The 15,805-nt window shown below is 35.1% G+C and overlaps 1 non-coding gene across 1 annotated transcript; it reads left to right on the forward strand.

Annotated features, from left to right (window-relative positions):
* The first annotated feature begins 6,033 nt into the window (after positions 1-6,033).
* Positions 6,034-6,119, forward strand: TRNAY-GUA (transfer RNA tyrosine (anticodon GUA)). The gene is given in 2 exon segments: positions 6,034-6,070; positions 6,084-6,119. It is a non-coding gene; the product is annotated as a tRNA-Tyr (tRNA).
* The last annotated feature ends 9,686 nt before the right edge of the window (positions 6,120-15,805 follow it).

The following is a 15,805-nucleotide window of genomic DNA, read 5'->3' on the forward strand; positions in this document are numbered from 1 at the left end:
ATCTAAGAACAATAGTTTTTGTATTTTGACCACTAATAACTGCTATTCCTCAGCTGACTGTGTATTTGTGTCAATAGCTTATCTTACTTCGCCCTCCATTAACTATTACGGCAATATATAAAACTCTATCCATGTCCACATCACCAGTTTCTATAGCAAAAAGTCTTTATTCAGAACCTGTTGTTATACGTTGCTTATGAAGCAGTGCTTACCATTTACAAACCAGAAAAAATCAACATGAAAGTTACACTGTTTCGCTTATGGACAAAACTATGACTGGTATATATGTAGATATATTTCGATTCTTGTTATGTATATGTATATTTATATTTAAACGCGTGATAATGAAGGCACACAAAATTATGATTAATGATTTTGAAAGGTGAACCTTTCTGCTGCAAGGAGAAGGTGAGAATAAGTTATTTATCCCTGTAATGATAATAGATAGAAGTGCAGAACTCTTTGTAAGTGAAAAGATCAGACCCGAACAATGCAAATAACGATAAACTAAAAATTTCGATCTTGTTACCATCTATGGGATTTTACCTGAACTAAGCCTCAACGCATTTCTTAAAGGCATTCTTTAATTCATTTCTCCTACAGAAAATTGTATTACTTAAAGAGATTTATCATTTTAAGAGTACATCATAAACATAATTCAAGTCGTTTATCTTATAAATGTGAGTATAAATACAATTTTGTTTATTTTATGACATCTTAAAATTACCACAAAATTGCATGTTTAAATGAAAACAAATGTTTAAAAAATACTACATTCTAAAACCAAAATCGTAAAAAGATTAACCACTCGTATATGATGGTAAGTAACTATGCACAAATATTGGACACTTTTGTATTTATTATTTTTATTTATATTTTTTATTTCAGTCTTTTATATATTTTTCATTATTATTTTATTTTTTAAGTCTATTTATATATATTTAACGGAAAAAAAGAAAGAAAGAAACAGAAAAGAAGAAACAATAATAAAATAAAAAATAAATAATAATAACATAAAAATGGTTATGAATATTGTACCAGTCCTAGGCGTCTAGTGCACAGTGGCCAGCTTGAGAGAAGTACTTAGGCCTATGTTCATCATGCATTTAGATACACAGTAAATCATTTTTATGACAGTTTTTATTAAAATAGTTTAGTACATTATGCAAGAGTCTATCAGATACTGTCTGTATTACATCCTCTTTCCCTGAAATAATGGCCGAATTATTATTATTACACGAATTATTACACTAATCCGAATAATGTAAACAGTTTAATAGGCATAGTCATTAAAATAATTATGAAAAACATCGAAAAATACCTGCCACAGATCTTAACATATATCACGAACTCTGCCAACCATGGATAAATTTACAGTACTACGCATTAACATCCAGGATGCTATTGTTTCCAAGAAACATGAGATTGAAGATATAACCAACACCATAAAACCAGATGTCTTTGTAGTTAGTGAAACAACCCTCTATAACTACCATAGATTTAAAATAAAAGGATAATCTATTATCAGACATGATAGAAAGGGCAAGAGAGATTCAAACAGAGGAATTTTATTACTGTATAAAACTGAACTTATAGTTCAAGGAGTTTGAATACCTTCCTCTAATGAATCAGTAGTAAGAGACGTAAAAAATCAGTAACAGTGGCGGGCATTTACTGCTCACCTAGTGAAGTATTAGATGTCAATCTATTACATTACATATATAACTGTAACCTTAATATAGTAATTATAGGATATTTAAATAGTAAACATATCACCTTTAAGTGTATATGTACAAACCCTAATGGTAAAATACTTTATTAATTTCTAACTGAAACTAACATGATTTTGTTAAATGATGGAACACCGACACATATCTCGTACTCACATGGCACCAGTGAAATACTGGACTTATGCCTGTGTTCGTACAATATGTGTCGCAAATTCGTAAACTTCTCTGTTGGTCACAATATCGATATTGACCACTTTCCAGTCTGGTGTATTTTCAATCTCACCCCCCACTTAAACAAAATTAAAGTAAAACATAAATTGAATTATAAGAAAGCTAATTGGCCACAATTTCAATCAATCATACACCAAATTTTACAGATGGAAGTACTAAACTTTGCCAAAGACGCATCAGATATAGATGCATGTAGTCATATAATGTCTGAGTGCCTAAAACATGCAGTCAACAGCTCAATACCGAAACAAAAACACTTCACAACATCACTCATATGACAACCACATCAAGAAATAAATCACCTAATCAAAGAAAGAAAAAAACTACGCAGACAGCACCTACAAAATCAAAACCCAACACTAAAAACACAAACACTATAAGAAATAAAATAAGACATCAAATCCGACAACAAAAACAAGACAGTTGAGATACAATTAAATCATAAAACAGATCCAAAACAATTCTGGACACACTTCAAAAAGATATATCAACACAGGAAAAACAAACGAAGAGTAACCACCATTCGAATCACATGACAAAACAGCTTTCACTGACCTAGAAAAGGTAGAGACATTTAAAGACCACCTACAAAACACTTTCAAAACACACCATGAACCAGACATGAACATCAAAAACACAAAAAAACAAAGCTCCTGAAGATGATGGTATACAAGCTATCCTCCTGAAACATAATACTGAGAAATTATATGAACACCTAACAGCTCTATTCAACTTACCATTTTCAGCTGGATATATCCCTGTTTCTTGGAAGCAAGCCGTAATTTTAATGTTCCAGAAAGAAGGAAAGCTAGAAAATAAACCAAACAGTTACCGTCTAATTAGCCTAAACAATTGTATCGGAAAAATTTTAGAAAAAATAATTAGTAACCGACTATCTATATATTTAGAAACAAAATCATAATTACCCGAAATTCAAAACGGATTTAGAAAATATAGACAAACTACAGACTACCTAATTTGACGAACAGAATCAATTATAGACAGCTTCAACAAAAACGAATGCACTGTAGCTTGCTTTCTCGACATTGAAATATAAAATAACCTTTCTACAATGACTTGTATCACTGGAGCAACATGCACAACTATAGTCAGTTTGTACAAGTCTTCATGTTTTGTAACCTTTCTACAGTGACTTGTATCACTGAAGCAGCATGCACAACTTTAGTCAGTTTGTACAAGTCTTCATGTTTTATAACCTTTCTGCAGTGACTTGTATCACTGGAGCAGCATGCACAACTATAGTCAGTTTGTACAAGTCTTCATGTTTTATAACCTTTCTACAGTGACTTGTATCACTGGAGCAGCATGCACAACTATAGTCAGTTTGTACAAGTCTTCATGTTTTATAACCTTTTTGCAGTGACTTGTATCACTGGAGCAGCATGCACAACTATAGTCAGTTTGTACAAGTCTTCATGTTTTATAACCTTTCTGCAGTGACCTGTATCACTGGAGCAGCATGCACAACTATAGTCAGTTTGTACAAGTCTTCATGTTTTATAACCTTTCTGCAGTGACCTGTATCACTGGAGCAGCATGCACAACTATAGTCAGTTTGTACAAGTCTTCATGTTTTGTAACCTTTCTACAATGACTTGTATCACTGGAGCAGCATGCACAACTATGGTCAGTTTGTACAAGTCTTCATGTTTTGTAACCTTTCTACACTGACTTGTATCACTGGAGCAGCATGCACAACTATAGTCAGCTTGTACAAGTCTTCATGTTTTGTAACCTTTCTACAGTGACTTGTATCACTGGAGCAGCATGCACAACTATAGTCAGCTTGTACAAGTCTTCATGTTTTGTAACCTTTCTACAGTTACCTGTATCACTGAAGCAGCATGCACAACTATAGTCAGTTTGTACAAGTCTTCATGTTTTGTAACCTTTCTACAGTGACTTGTATCACTGGAGCAACATGCACAACTATAGTCAGCTTGTACAAGTCTTCATGTTTTGTAACCTTTCTACACTGACTTGTATCACTGGAGCAGCATGCACAACTATAGTCAGTTTGTACAAGTCTTCATGTTTTGTAACCTTTCTACAGTGACTTGTATCACTGGAGCAGCATGCACAACTATAGTCAGTTTGTACAAGTCTTCATGTTTTATCTTCATTCAGTTACACCATGAATTTAGACTGCTATCTGCTGGAATTCTTTCAGTATTCGCAAAGTTCTTCAGAGCCAAAGCAATACCCCTTTTATGGAGTACTCGAGTTTTTCTTGCTTTTTACAACCAATCTAAGCATCTTTTCCAACTCGTTCCCTGATGTACTGGATGCCATCTGCTCTTCAGATTCCCAAGTTACTTGAAATTCAAGTTTAGGATTCATTGCACATAATCTGACGTTAAGTTTGATCAAATGATTTATGGCTTGCTCCTGTTCTGCTTCACAAAACATTAAATCTATAATCTAGATATAACGATGCTCGTATTACCTTATTTTAAAGAAGTCTTTTTTTCCTAGCTTTCATTGGTTCTGTGATGTTGTGAGCCAGCAGACGTTTGATTATGGATATTTCAGTTTTACAAACAAACCACACTTCATAGAAGTCTTCAGGAGTTAAATTTTCTTCTTGTAACTGTACTGTAGATTTTTTAGCCGGTTCTAATACGAGTTTAATTTATTATAATTTATCTCAGGATTGAAGAAAGTGTTTTCAATTCATGCCAATCATTTCAATAAACGGTGGAAGTTCCACTAAACGTGAGATCACATCATATGTTGAGCATCATCGCATCTTCCGTCCACAATAAGCACATGATATTTCTTTGTCTTTGAAATATTCTTTATAGGTGAAGTTCGCAGCTTTTTCTGCAGCTTTTGCGCCTGAGTTTGCTTTTTTTGTTGTTTTTTTTAATTTCACACAAAGCTACTCGAGGGCTGTCTGCGCTAGCCGTCCCTAATTTAGCAGTGTAAGACTAGAGAGAAGGTAGCTAGTCATCATCACCCACCGCCAACTCTTGAGCTGCTCTTTTACCAACGAATAGTGAGATTGGCCGTTACAGTATAACGCTTCCACGGGTGAAAGGGCGAGCATGTTCGGCGCGACGGGGATGCGAACCCGCGATCCTTAGATTACGAGTCGCACGCCTTAACACGCTTGGCCGTGCCAGGTCTATTTGAGCCTGAGAAGCCCCCCGCTAGTACAGCGGTAAGTCTACAGATTTACAACGCTAAAATCAGGGGTTCGATTCCCTCTCGGTGGGTTCGGCAGAGAGCCCGATGTGGCTTTGCTATAAGAAAAACAAAGAAACAAAATGAAAACAAGCGCTTGAGATACAGTAATTACACACAGTTTTTCATTTAACCTAACTTTTACTGCAAGTTGCAAATATCTTGCGGCTAAATTGTGGATTATTTCACTAAGTTAAGGTATCGGTTATGTGATTGAGTGAAGTTTGAACTCTACTAGCTGCGACCAATGAGTCTCTTGATGTGCTCCAAACAGCAGCGTTATTAACATATTGTGACGCCTGAGTATACCCGAGTTTGAGGAACGGAACGTTGTTGAAGTATACTGTGTACAAGAGTAAGCTGACAGTAGATCCTTGCGGTACGCCTGCCACCAGCCTGAATAAGTGGGAATGTGTTTGATTGAGTCGTGCTCTGGGCTGTATGTTGGAGAGAAATCTTGAGATACAGCGAATAATTGTTTATGGAATTTCGAGTTGGTACAGTTTGAACAGCAGTCCGTTATGACGAACGCTATCGAATTTTTTTTTTTTTTGACATTCAGGAATGCTGCAACTGTCATATGTTTAGGGTTGAATGCTCGAAAGATAGTTTCAGTTAATCTATTAAAGTAAGCGCTGATCTGATGCCGGGCTGCATTTTGAATGTCATTAATAATATTATTAGTTTCTATACGAAATAAGAGCCTGTTCGCGATTATCTTTTCTATAAGTTTCCATCAGATGAGAGTTGAAGAGACTATATTGAGCCTGATACTCAGCTTTTGGAAGTTTGGTTAAGTATAGGCGGAGCTCAGTGACGTCAAATGCACTAATCAGTTAAAACCAGTTGGCTTATTTCACACTATCCGACGATAGCTCAGTTGGTAGAGCGGTGGACTGTAGTAGGGTTATAGTTATCCATAGGTCGGTGGTTCAAATCCGCCTCGTCGGAATTTATTTTAATCCATCATATAAGGATTTAATAAAAAACCACACTACAATGGGCTTATTTTTACACGTTAAACAATCCTTTGACTCATTCTGGCACCAGGACCTCGAGTTTAAACTCCTTCAGTATTCAACCCTCTTTTATATGTATTATATGTTAACGACATCCCTTTCCATAAACTTAAGTACACCAATGCGTCGCAATATGCTGACGACATAGCAATATGGAGTACATCACGCGAACCCCTACTGGCCGCCTCTAAAGTTCAATCCACACTCAACAGTATAACCATCTGGTGTAACACCTGGCGGGTCGTGCTTAATGCGACTGAAACTCAGGCTATAACCTTTAAACGCAAAATTTCGAGAAAAAGCAAGCCCATCTCTAAAGTCAAACTGACAATGATGGATCACCCCCACTATTAAATTCCTTGGTATCACGTTCAACAAGAAACTGACATGGACTGATCACTTCATAACCATACTCTAAACGAATCTTCTACCTCAGAAGAATCAGTAGAATTGCCAATGGCTGTAGAACTAAAACGATTCTTACCATTTACAAGACTTACATTCGGCTGATCATTAAATACGGCAACATGATTACTGCAAACGCACCCCTCAACCACCTTAAAAAATTGCAACAAGCCCAGAATCTTGCCATTCGATTGGCATATCGTCCCCCTAGTTACACACCGACAGCCTACCTTGACAAAGCAAGCAACATCTCGGCTCTCAAGAACAGACTTACCTATCTAGCATCTAAATACTATAGAAAAGCAAGCAACCGCACACAATTAACGAGACAATTTCCACAACTAGCAGCCACCCCACGAACGTGGCAGCGATACCTCTCTCCCTGCAACTACATTCATGCCCTGAATGTAAACTCTAATGTCTAACCATATATACCTTCATACCTTTAGTGTTGGGCACTGGTGGGGTTGTTTTCTTTGTTTTCAGTGAAAGTGGGTTTTCTTGGGGTACTCCCGTTTCTCCCCACATCAAAATTCTTCGTTTTCTAGGATTTATAGATCCCAGCCCTGAAAAGAAGCCAATTAGAACAGTTCATAATCATAACTAGTAAGTATCGTATTTACAGCATCACAATTTTAGTATCAAAATTCTGGTTAACTAATATCATGAGTTTTAACTGTGTTCACGTACTGTGTTTGTATATCATGAGTTTTAACTGTGTTCACGTACTGTGTTTGTATATCATGAGTTTTAACTATGTTGACGTACTGTGTTTGCATCTCTCTGCTCGTTTCTCTTCGACCACATTTACGTCACGAAATTCTTCGAGTTTTTGTGAATGATGTTCTGAACTTGTCACCGCATTCTTCGCTCTCTCTCTCCGGCTCGCAGGCCTCCTTCGCGGCTGATTCCGACGCTCCTCAAATAGACATACAAATCTGTTAAATTCAAGGTCATTTGTGACCATCACTCCTGACCAACAATTAATTAGCCACTCTAGTTTCGAAATCAGGCTACCAATTTATTCTTGCCGTGTATGGGGCGAAGAGAAACAAGTTTCTGTCTGCCCGGGTTTTTTTTCGTTCCCCTGAGGGGAACGAAATAATAATAAGCTAACCCAAATACGTCCCCAGTATCACACAAAATCTTCCTTGATATATCATGGTTTAGTTTGTATCACATTATAGCACAAAATGTCACAGAGGAAAATATTTTATTACCAGTCGTTTTCTAAAAAACAAAAGTATACACGTAAAAACGGCTCGTTTGGGTTGAGAAAATTTTTTTACGTAGAGGAGCGAACAACGTTTCGACCTTCTTCGGTCATTGTCAGGTTCACAAAGAAAGAAAGAGGTAACTGACAGATAGCTGACGACATGTTTGAAAGGGGTTGTGTAACTGAGTGTCGGAATATAGAGGGCGTGCTTAGATATTTGAATATATAATTTTATATTATTTATTTCATTTTTATTATTTACTGTATTATTATTAATATAGGTATAAAGGTGTTCCTTCGTATTGGTTTATTTTGGGCTTGAAACGTTGTTCGCTCCTCTACGTAAACAGTTTTCTCAACCCAAACGAGCCGTTTTTACATATATATTTTTCTCTACAAGTGGGTTTTCTCAACATCACTGATTAAAAAACAAAAGAAATACCCAACGTGCCAGGTAATTGTGTTGTGTATGAATATTTCAGAAATAACAAAAGAACAAGTGAAAACGGAGATTTGTTACTTTTGGTTTCCTGAGTAAAAAGACATTAAAACGCAGTGGATGAAGACATAGGGACCCTTCTTATTTTGTTTCTAAACACAGCTATCAGTTTCTGGCTTAAAATAGACTGAATGAATGTTGTTATCGCTGCTTTCAAGTCATCCAGTGTGTGCGGACGATCTCGATACACTGCAGATTTTACTGCTCCACATAGATAAAAGTCTGGTGGATTAAGATCTGGTGAGCGTGGGGCCCACACGTCTTTGGAAATAATGCGGTCTCCAAAACATTCCTTTAATAACCACATAGATCTGTGAGATGTGCGGACAGTAACACCATCCTGTTGAAACCATGAGTAATTGATTTCATCACTTATCATCTGACCGATGAAGGCGTGAAGAATCTCTGAACAATAGCGTTCGCTGTTTATTGTGTTCATAAAGAAAATAGGGCTAATAATTCGATGTCTGGAAATCGCAACCCACACACCAACCTTGAAATCATGTAGGGGTGTTTCGTGCAAACTGTGAGGATTATCGGATGATCACAATCTTGAATTTTGTGAATTAACGTAACCCGAGAGATGGAACCATGCTTCGTCGGTGAAAAAGGTCACATCCAACACATCAGTTATATTCTCTTCGATAAATCAGTTAAACCATCTTCAATAGCGTATTTGTTTTTCATTATCAGTTGCTTTCAGTTCTTGTACCGCCATTATTTTGTATATGAAGAGCTTTAATTTCTTTCTGATGACCTTATGAGCAGTTCCAAGACCATTATCATGCTGCTGAGCTAAATTTCGTAATGATTTTGATGGACTCTGCATCACACTGTCAGAAATATCCAACAGTTTCTCCTCCGATAGTTTTGCTGTTCTTCCACAGCGTTTGGCATCATCCACTGATCCTGTTTCCAGAAACTTATCAACAAGGTTACGAACTGCATTGCGATGTGGAACAGATGTGTATCTGGGAATTTTTCAGCAAATCGCTGTCACACCACATCTGTGTATCTGCCACCTTCTCTGAATACGTGTTCCACGAGCCATACACGTTCTTCAGTTGTTAAAACCATATTGGGATCAAAATCTGAAATATAATAACATATGATTACAAAACTGTACAGTGACTTTCCGAGCATCCTGTATAATTGTATTATATGAAATATAAAAATAGAAAGAACCACAAATGTTTTATGATTAAAGTACACAAATAAACGCTACTAATAAACAAACATTTAAAGTTGAAAGGATACATAATTTACTGGCAGTGATAAAAACAAATTGTAAGATTGTGTGATACTCTAAAGTAAGTGTGTTAAAGTGATAATTTAAAGTGTTTTGTTATTTTGTGTTGTTTTTAAATGTAGGTTTAGTTACATGTAACATCCATTGTATGTGCTAATTTTTGTATTGATTTCGTTGATGACTATAACCTCCATATATTTATCTCTTTAAGATATTTAAGAAACTTTAAATGGGTTTTGTTTTTCTATTTTTGATGTTCCGTTTTTGTATAGGAAGTGTTCTGTTGGGGTGGTTTAGTGTTAGCCATACGTACATAAAGAACTAACCTGTTTTGAGATGTGAGGGTTAAAAGGTCTTCCGGTTTCTCTTATAAGTTTCTATGTAAGATCTATTGTCAGAAGTTAAAGTAAACTCTTTTATTTCTCAGTCACTTTACACTGACAAGGATTGGAGTTTTTTTTCTGTATAGTGAAGAGAAAATTTAATCTTTTCAAACATTTCAACTATCTTACGTTCTTTCTAAGGTTTTATCCCTCGTCTCTCCACACAAATTCTACTTTTTTTCCTATATATCCTTATTTGTGAAAGATGTAGACCTATGTGTATGAAAGGTAAACCTTGAGTAACAGTATTTATTTGTTTGTAGCATAAAGTTATACATAATCTGTGTTCTTCCTACCACATGTATCGAAACCAGGTTTCTACGAACTTACAGTGCTGTGTCACATTTTCTGTTATTGTTTATTGAGATTTTATCAATATAACTGAGATTACTTCAAAAATAAGATAGTAAGGTTAAAGGTTATGTCACCACTAATGTCTTATTACAGCTCAGAATGTAACGATTACACGAGCTCACGCTCACTTACATCGTGCCTTATAAACTGATAGATAACAAAATGCTTGGAAACAATAATCATCGGAAGCCTGAAACCTTCAGGTGATAAAGAATTCTAATTATTTTATATGTTTTTAATACACACACATAAAGCAATTTATTCAAACGTTTTAATTCTGCGAATAAGTCTTAAACCTGGCCTGGCCAGGGGATTAAGGTATTCAAGTTACGAACTTACAACTTTAAGATTTTGTTCGGGGTAGAGTCCCCGCGGCAAACATAACAGGTAGACCAATGAGACTTTACTCTAAAGCAACCAGACTTAATGCATTTACTTTGTAGATGAATATGAAATGATTCTGAACGGCAGCCACGCCTAATAATAGCTAAAACTGAAGTAAGGTCACTCAATCTGTGTAGCTGTATATTAAGGACACTCAATCTGTGTAGTTGTATATTAAGGACACTCAATCTGTGTAGTTGTATATATTTCAGTAGTTTTCTTTTAAAATGCAATTGTTTATTTTATTTATCTTTTAATTTCAGAAAACTGCGTGAGTTCACGCAGATTTTACATAACGTTTTTACAAGTTTAATACACTTAAATTAGATAAAAACCATCCCGACATAGCCAATTGGTTAGGACACTTGACTCGCAACTTGAAGGTAGCGTGTTCAACTCCCGTCCCATGAAATAAGTATGCTCGCCCTTACAGCCGTGGGGCATTATAATGTGACGGTCAATTCTATTATTCGTTGGTAAAATAGTAGCCCAAGATTTGGCGGTAGGTGGTGATAACAAGCTGCCTTTCCTCTAGTCTTTCTCCGTTAATTTAGGGACGGCTAGCGCAGATAGCCCTCGTGTAGCTTTGAGCTAAATTCAATACAAACCAATTAAAAACTTGCTTATGGTTTAAATGATGCTAAGAAAGTTTAGGTTATTCAACTTTTTTGATGAATTATTGATAAGAAAGGAAAAAAAAGAAATATGTTCATTTTATTTGGGACACAATTTCTACCTTAAAAAGAAATATTTTTTATTATCTTACTGAAAATTACTCAGTTAATAAATCGTTTTATTTTAAAACTAATTATGTTAGTAGTCCTACTTCTAACATACTGAAAATGGTTCTCCTGAGTAGTTAGTTCATTAGATGAACACCAGTGGCGCTAGTAGTTAATGAGAATGTACAAACTACGGTGAAAATTGAACATTCTCCGATAAACGTTCCTCGAATTCTTAACGAAACGGCAGCGAAGCGAGCTTGAAACTAATGCTTCAATTTTTGAGCCAGTGAGTTTAAAAGAACAAAATATTTGGGACTGAGAAACAAAAGTGAGAAACTATTCTAAACCAAGTTGCTTTGCGTCTAACATTTTGTTACATTCCGTTGTCATTAGTAACTGATATCGTAAATAAAGAAGGAACATGTTACATTCAGAAGAATTATTTTATACCAGTGAAATTCTACATTATACTGAGAACCTCAGTCTTAACTTAACTGTCGTGAGTTACATATTGGTTATTCTGAAGATTGCACGTATCTTCAACAGACTATAGAAATTAGAAAGAAAATTATTTTTCGTGTGGAGCTACTGGTTGATCCAAACGAAACTAGCGTATTGATAAACTTTTAATGAGTTTAAAAATGTTATGTAGTTTTCATGACTCAGGTGTCATTAATGAACAATGATAATATTACATATATTTCACAGCTGACCTTCCCGTTCAACATTACGAGAAAGCAACAGGAACCCTAGGAGATGGCTTATGGGAGGAGGGGGGGCAAGACCCCACGTGAATATTCACACGTCGCTTCCTGGAAGTTCTAAGAGTACTTGCCGTGTTTGATAACAATCAGTCTGGCTGTTCGCCAGTTATAAGCCCTCACACATAAATTATTAAGTAATGATAATGGTTAAAGTTACTGTAGCAGCCAAACTTACGTTATATGTATATGAATTCATACATTTTCAGTATCAACCACCTTGTGACTTTATATCACTAACGCTATAATTAGTTTCAGCCTTCCAGTGGCACAGTAGTGTGTTTGTGTGTTTCTGAACTTCGCGCAAAGCTACACGAGGACTATCTACGCTAGCCGTCTCTAATTTAGCAGTGTAAGACTAGAGGGAAGGCAGCTAGTCATCACCATCCACCGCCAACTCTTGGGCTACTCTTTTACCAACGAATAAAGGGATTGATCACACATAATAACGCCCTCACGGCTGAAAGAGCGAGCATGTTTGGTGTGACGGGGATTCGAACCCGCGACCCTTAGAATATGAGTCGAGCACCTTAACCACCTGGCCTTGCCGGACCAACATATATATGTCTGCAAACTTACAACGATAGTCAAGGTGTGTAGAGCATAGATAGCCCATTGTGTAACTTTATGTTTAACATTAAACAAACCAACAATTAACTGATTTCAATATTTTAACCTAAATATTTCCATCTTTAAAACCAGACATGTAGATGTATAACCTGAAAACTTTCTTCACGAAAACATTTGCAGAACTGCTTTACATTTTAATTTTAAGTACGGTAGTACTTAATAAAATGGATCGACAAGGATTCCAAATAATTCACGCGTTGTAAAACACCCAATGGAATTCCTAAGGAAAAAAACCGACTATTCAAAATCCTGGTTTTTACATATTACATTCATATATACTACTAATAATAATACACGAAAAAGGTCGCTCACATTTTCGGTATAATAATTCAAAAATTTCCGAAACACCAACTTCTTTAGACTACTACCAACTTACCTGATCACGTCAGCGGGGCTAGCGCCTAGATGGCTCTGACTACCGTTACAAGATTTCTGTGGGTTTCCGCTTATGATATGTAACATACATAGGGATATAATATAAAAGGTAAACATATCATGCATGTACCTAAACATATTTTCAATTCAACGGATGGCCCTAGATACCGATGGACAGACATGAGACGGTTTCTGAAAGTAAAGTATATACTTTATACCGGTATAACAAAAAGTAAAATAAACAAGATAATTTTAAAAAATATGAATTTTAAAATGAAGTAGGGATCCTGTTACAAAAAGTAATGAAACAATAATTAAAACCACAATCACAAATTTATAAAATTTAACTCCTACTTTGGTAATTTTTTTCACTTATCAGTTGGGCAGAGTAAAAGTCAATCAATACAGTTAATTAAATACATTTTTCTTACGTTTCTACATGTTAAGATTAGAATGTACTGTTCCATCAGTTGTGTATTTTTGCTGTTAACGAAATATTTGGCCATAAACCTAAGCATATTTCACGTGGTTCGACCAATTAGAAGATTTAGGTTAGTCCTAAATATAAATTTGGAATTAATAATGCAAATCACATTTTTAATAAAACTTTAATAATTAAATACAAATTCAAGCAAAATGAAAAAGGTAGTATGTCAGTATTATTAATTATTAATATTATTATTATTATTATTATTATTATTATTAAGTAACAATAAATAAAAAATGGCATACCTTTCTTATAGAACCTATAAATATATTTATTTGATAGTTTTCTCACAATCCATTTCAACCGAATGTAGAGACGTGAAAAAATAGAATCTTATGAAGCTAAATCTCTCAATAGTCTCATTGAATGAAATGAACGATAAGGTCTTATAACCCATTATACGTGACACCTTAGAGCATGGTGATACATTGGTTTCTGAAGAAATACTTTAGCAAACAACATCAAATCATGAAGTGAACATATTTCTTAAACTTAAAATTATCTTAGTAAGTATGCACGAGCTCAGACAGCTAGATGGATATTAAAGAATTATTATGTTATAAACAAATGCTTTTTACATTTATCTTGTACATATTTTTCACTTTTTAAGCTTATATTAAATTTAAAAAGGGTTAAGGTCTTTGTTTGTTTCAGCTCAAAGCCACACAATGGGCTATTCGAGCTGTGAATTTTAGAGTTCGGATTCTGCAAACGTACCACTGAGTCAGAGGAAGAGAAGTCATTATGAAGGATTGAAGCATGAATGAAATATATTCGTCTTTTATTATAAGATGCTGCGTTCCTTTTTATAGATACGCAATTCAGATCAATTACCCTATCCCCTGTAAAAAGGGTGAGTGTAAGAATTTTGTTTGCTTGTAATTAAGCGCAATGCTACACAATGGGTTATTAGTGCTATGCCCATCACGGGTATCGAAACCCGAATTCTAGCGTTGTAATTCTGCAGGCTTGCCGCTGAGCCACTGGCGGGACATGGTATGAGGGTATTGCAATCGAGTTCCTATATATGTGTATTCTCGGTTTTCGCTCGTGCATCTGTCTTGAAAAATAATACACTTATGTACCTACAAATTTTACGCAAGGTCACTTTAAATCATTTTTATAAAGGGGAGATAAGAAATTTTCATAGATTTGGATTAATTATTCTGTACGGTGTGATCAGATTTGAACAAAATTTCGTGGGTACGTTAAGGTTCAGAACTTGTCATTACTCTATAAAAAATGTTCCGCATCGTTCTGGGTGTTTGATGGTGAAAATTAACATTATCCAATATGCACAAAAAGTAGGAGTGGTTGTTCTTGTTTTCTTCTCAATCAGAAGGAAGACACGTAGCTGTATCCCAGTTACTGTTACAATATTCGTAGGTAATTATATAGCAAGATATTTTTTCGTAAACCCTTACTTTCAGCCTCTTAGTTCTTATGGATTATTGTTCGTGGTTTGTTTTGACCTTCGCCCAAAGGTACACGAGGAGTTATCTGTGCTAACTGTTCCTAATTTAGCGGTGTAAGACTAGACGGAAGTCAACTAGTCATCACTACCCAACGCCAACTCTTGGTATACTCTTTCATCAATGAATAGTGTTATTGACTGTTTCTTTCACTCTTAAAGCGCACCCACAGTGAAACTCTCAAAAACTTTCACTTATAATTAATATTCAAAGATCTTTACCCATAGTATTTAAAAAATATATTAAGATTAGATGCTTTCTGGAATAATTTTTAAAATATTAGCATCTGCTTATCTACTCTGTAATGATATAGTTTAAACGAACTATTGGAAGTAATCGATAACATTTTATCTCTCCATAGAAAAACACATAAAAAAAAAGTGTTAAAACTTAATTAATTACTTGTAAATACATCACACTAGTTGTCGAAAAGTTGTACGTAGAATACGGAAATTTCCAGCTATTTACTGCAAACTATAAATAAATTTAAATGCTTTTATTCGGTAAAAAAAAAAAAACTTATCAATTTTCAGTAATTAATCAAAGGTTTGAATTTTTTTTTAAAGTATTCGAAAACAGAGATCATGTGAGTGAAACTCATCTATTCTTCACTTTACATTAAATGTTACTAATTTAATAACACTATGTGTAACTGTAAACCTGTTACTCTTGTTTCGT

This window comes from Tachypleus tridentatus, chromosome 7 (assembly GCF_004210375.1).
Source record: "Tachypleus tridentatus isolate NWPU-2018 chromosome 7, ASM421037v1, whole genome shotgun sequence".
Classification (NCBI taxonomy): Eukaryota; Metazoa; Arthropoda; class Merostomata; order Xiphosura; family Limulidae; genus Tachypleus; species Tachypleus tridentatus.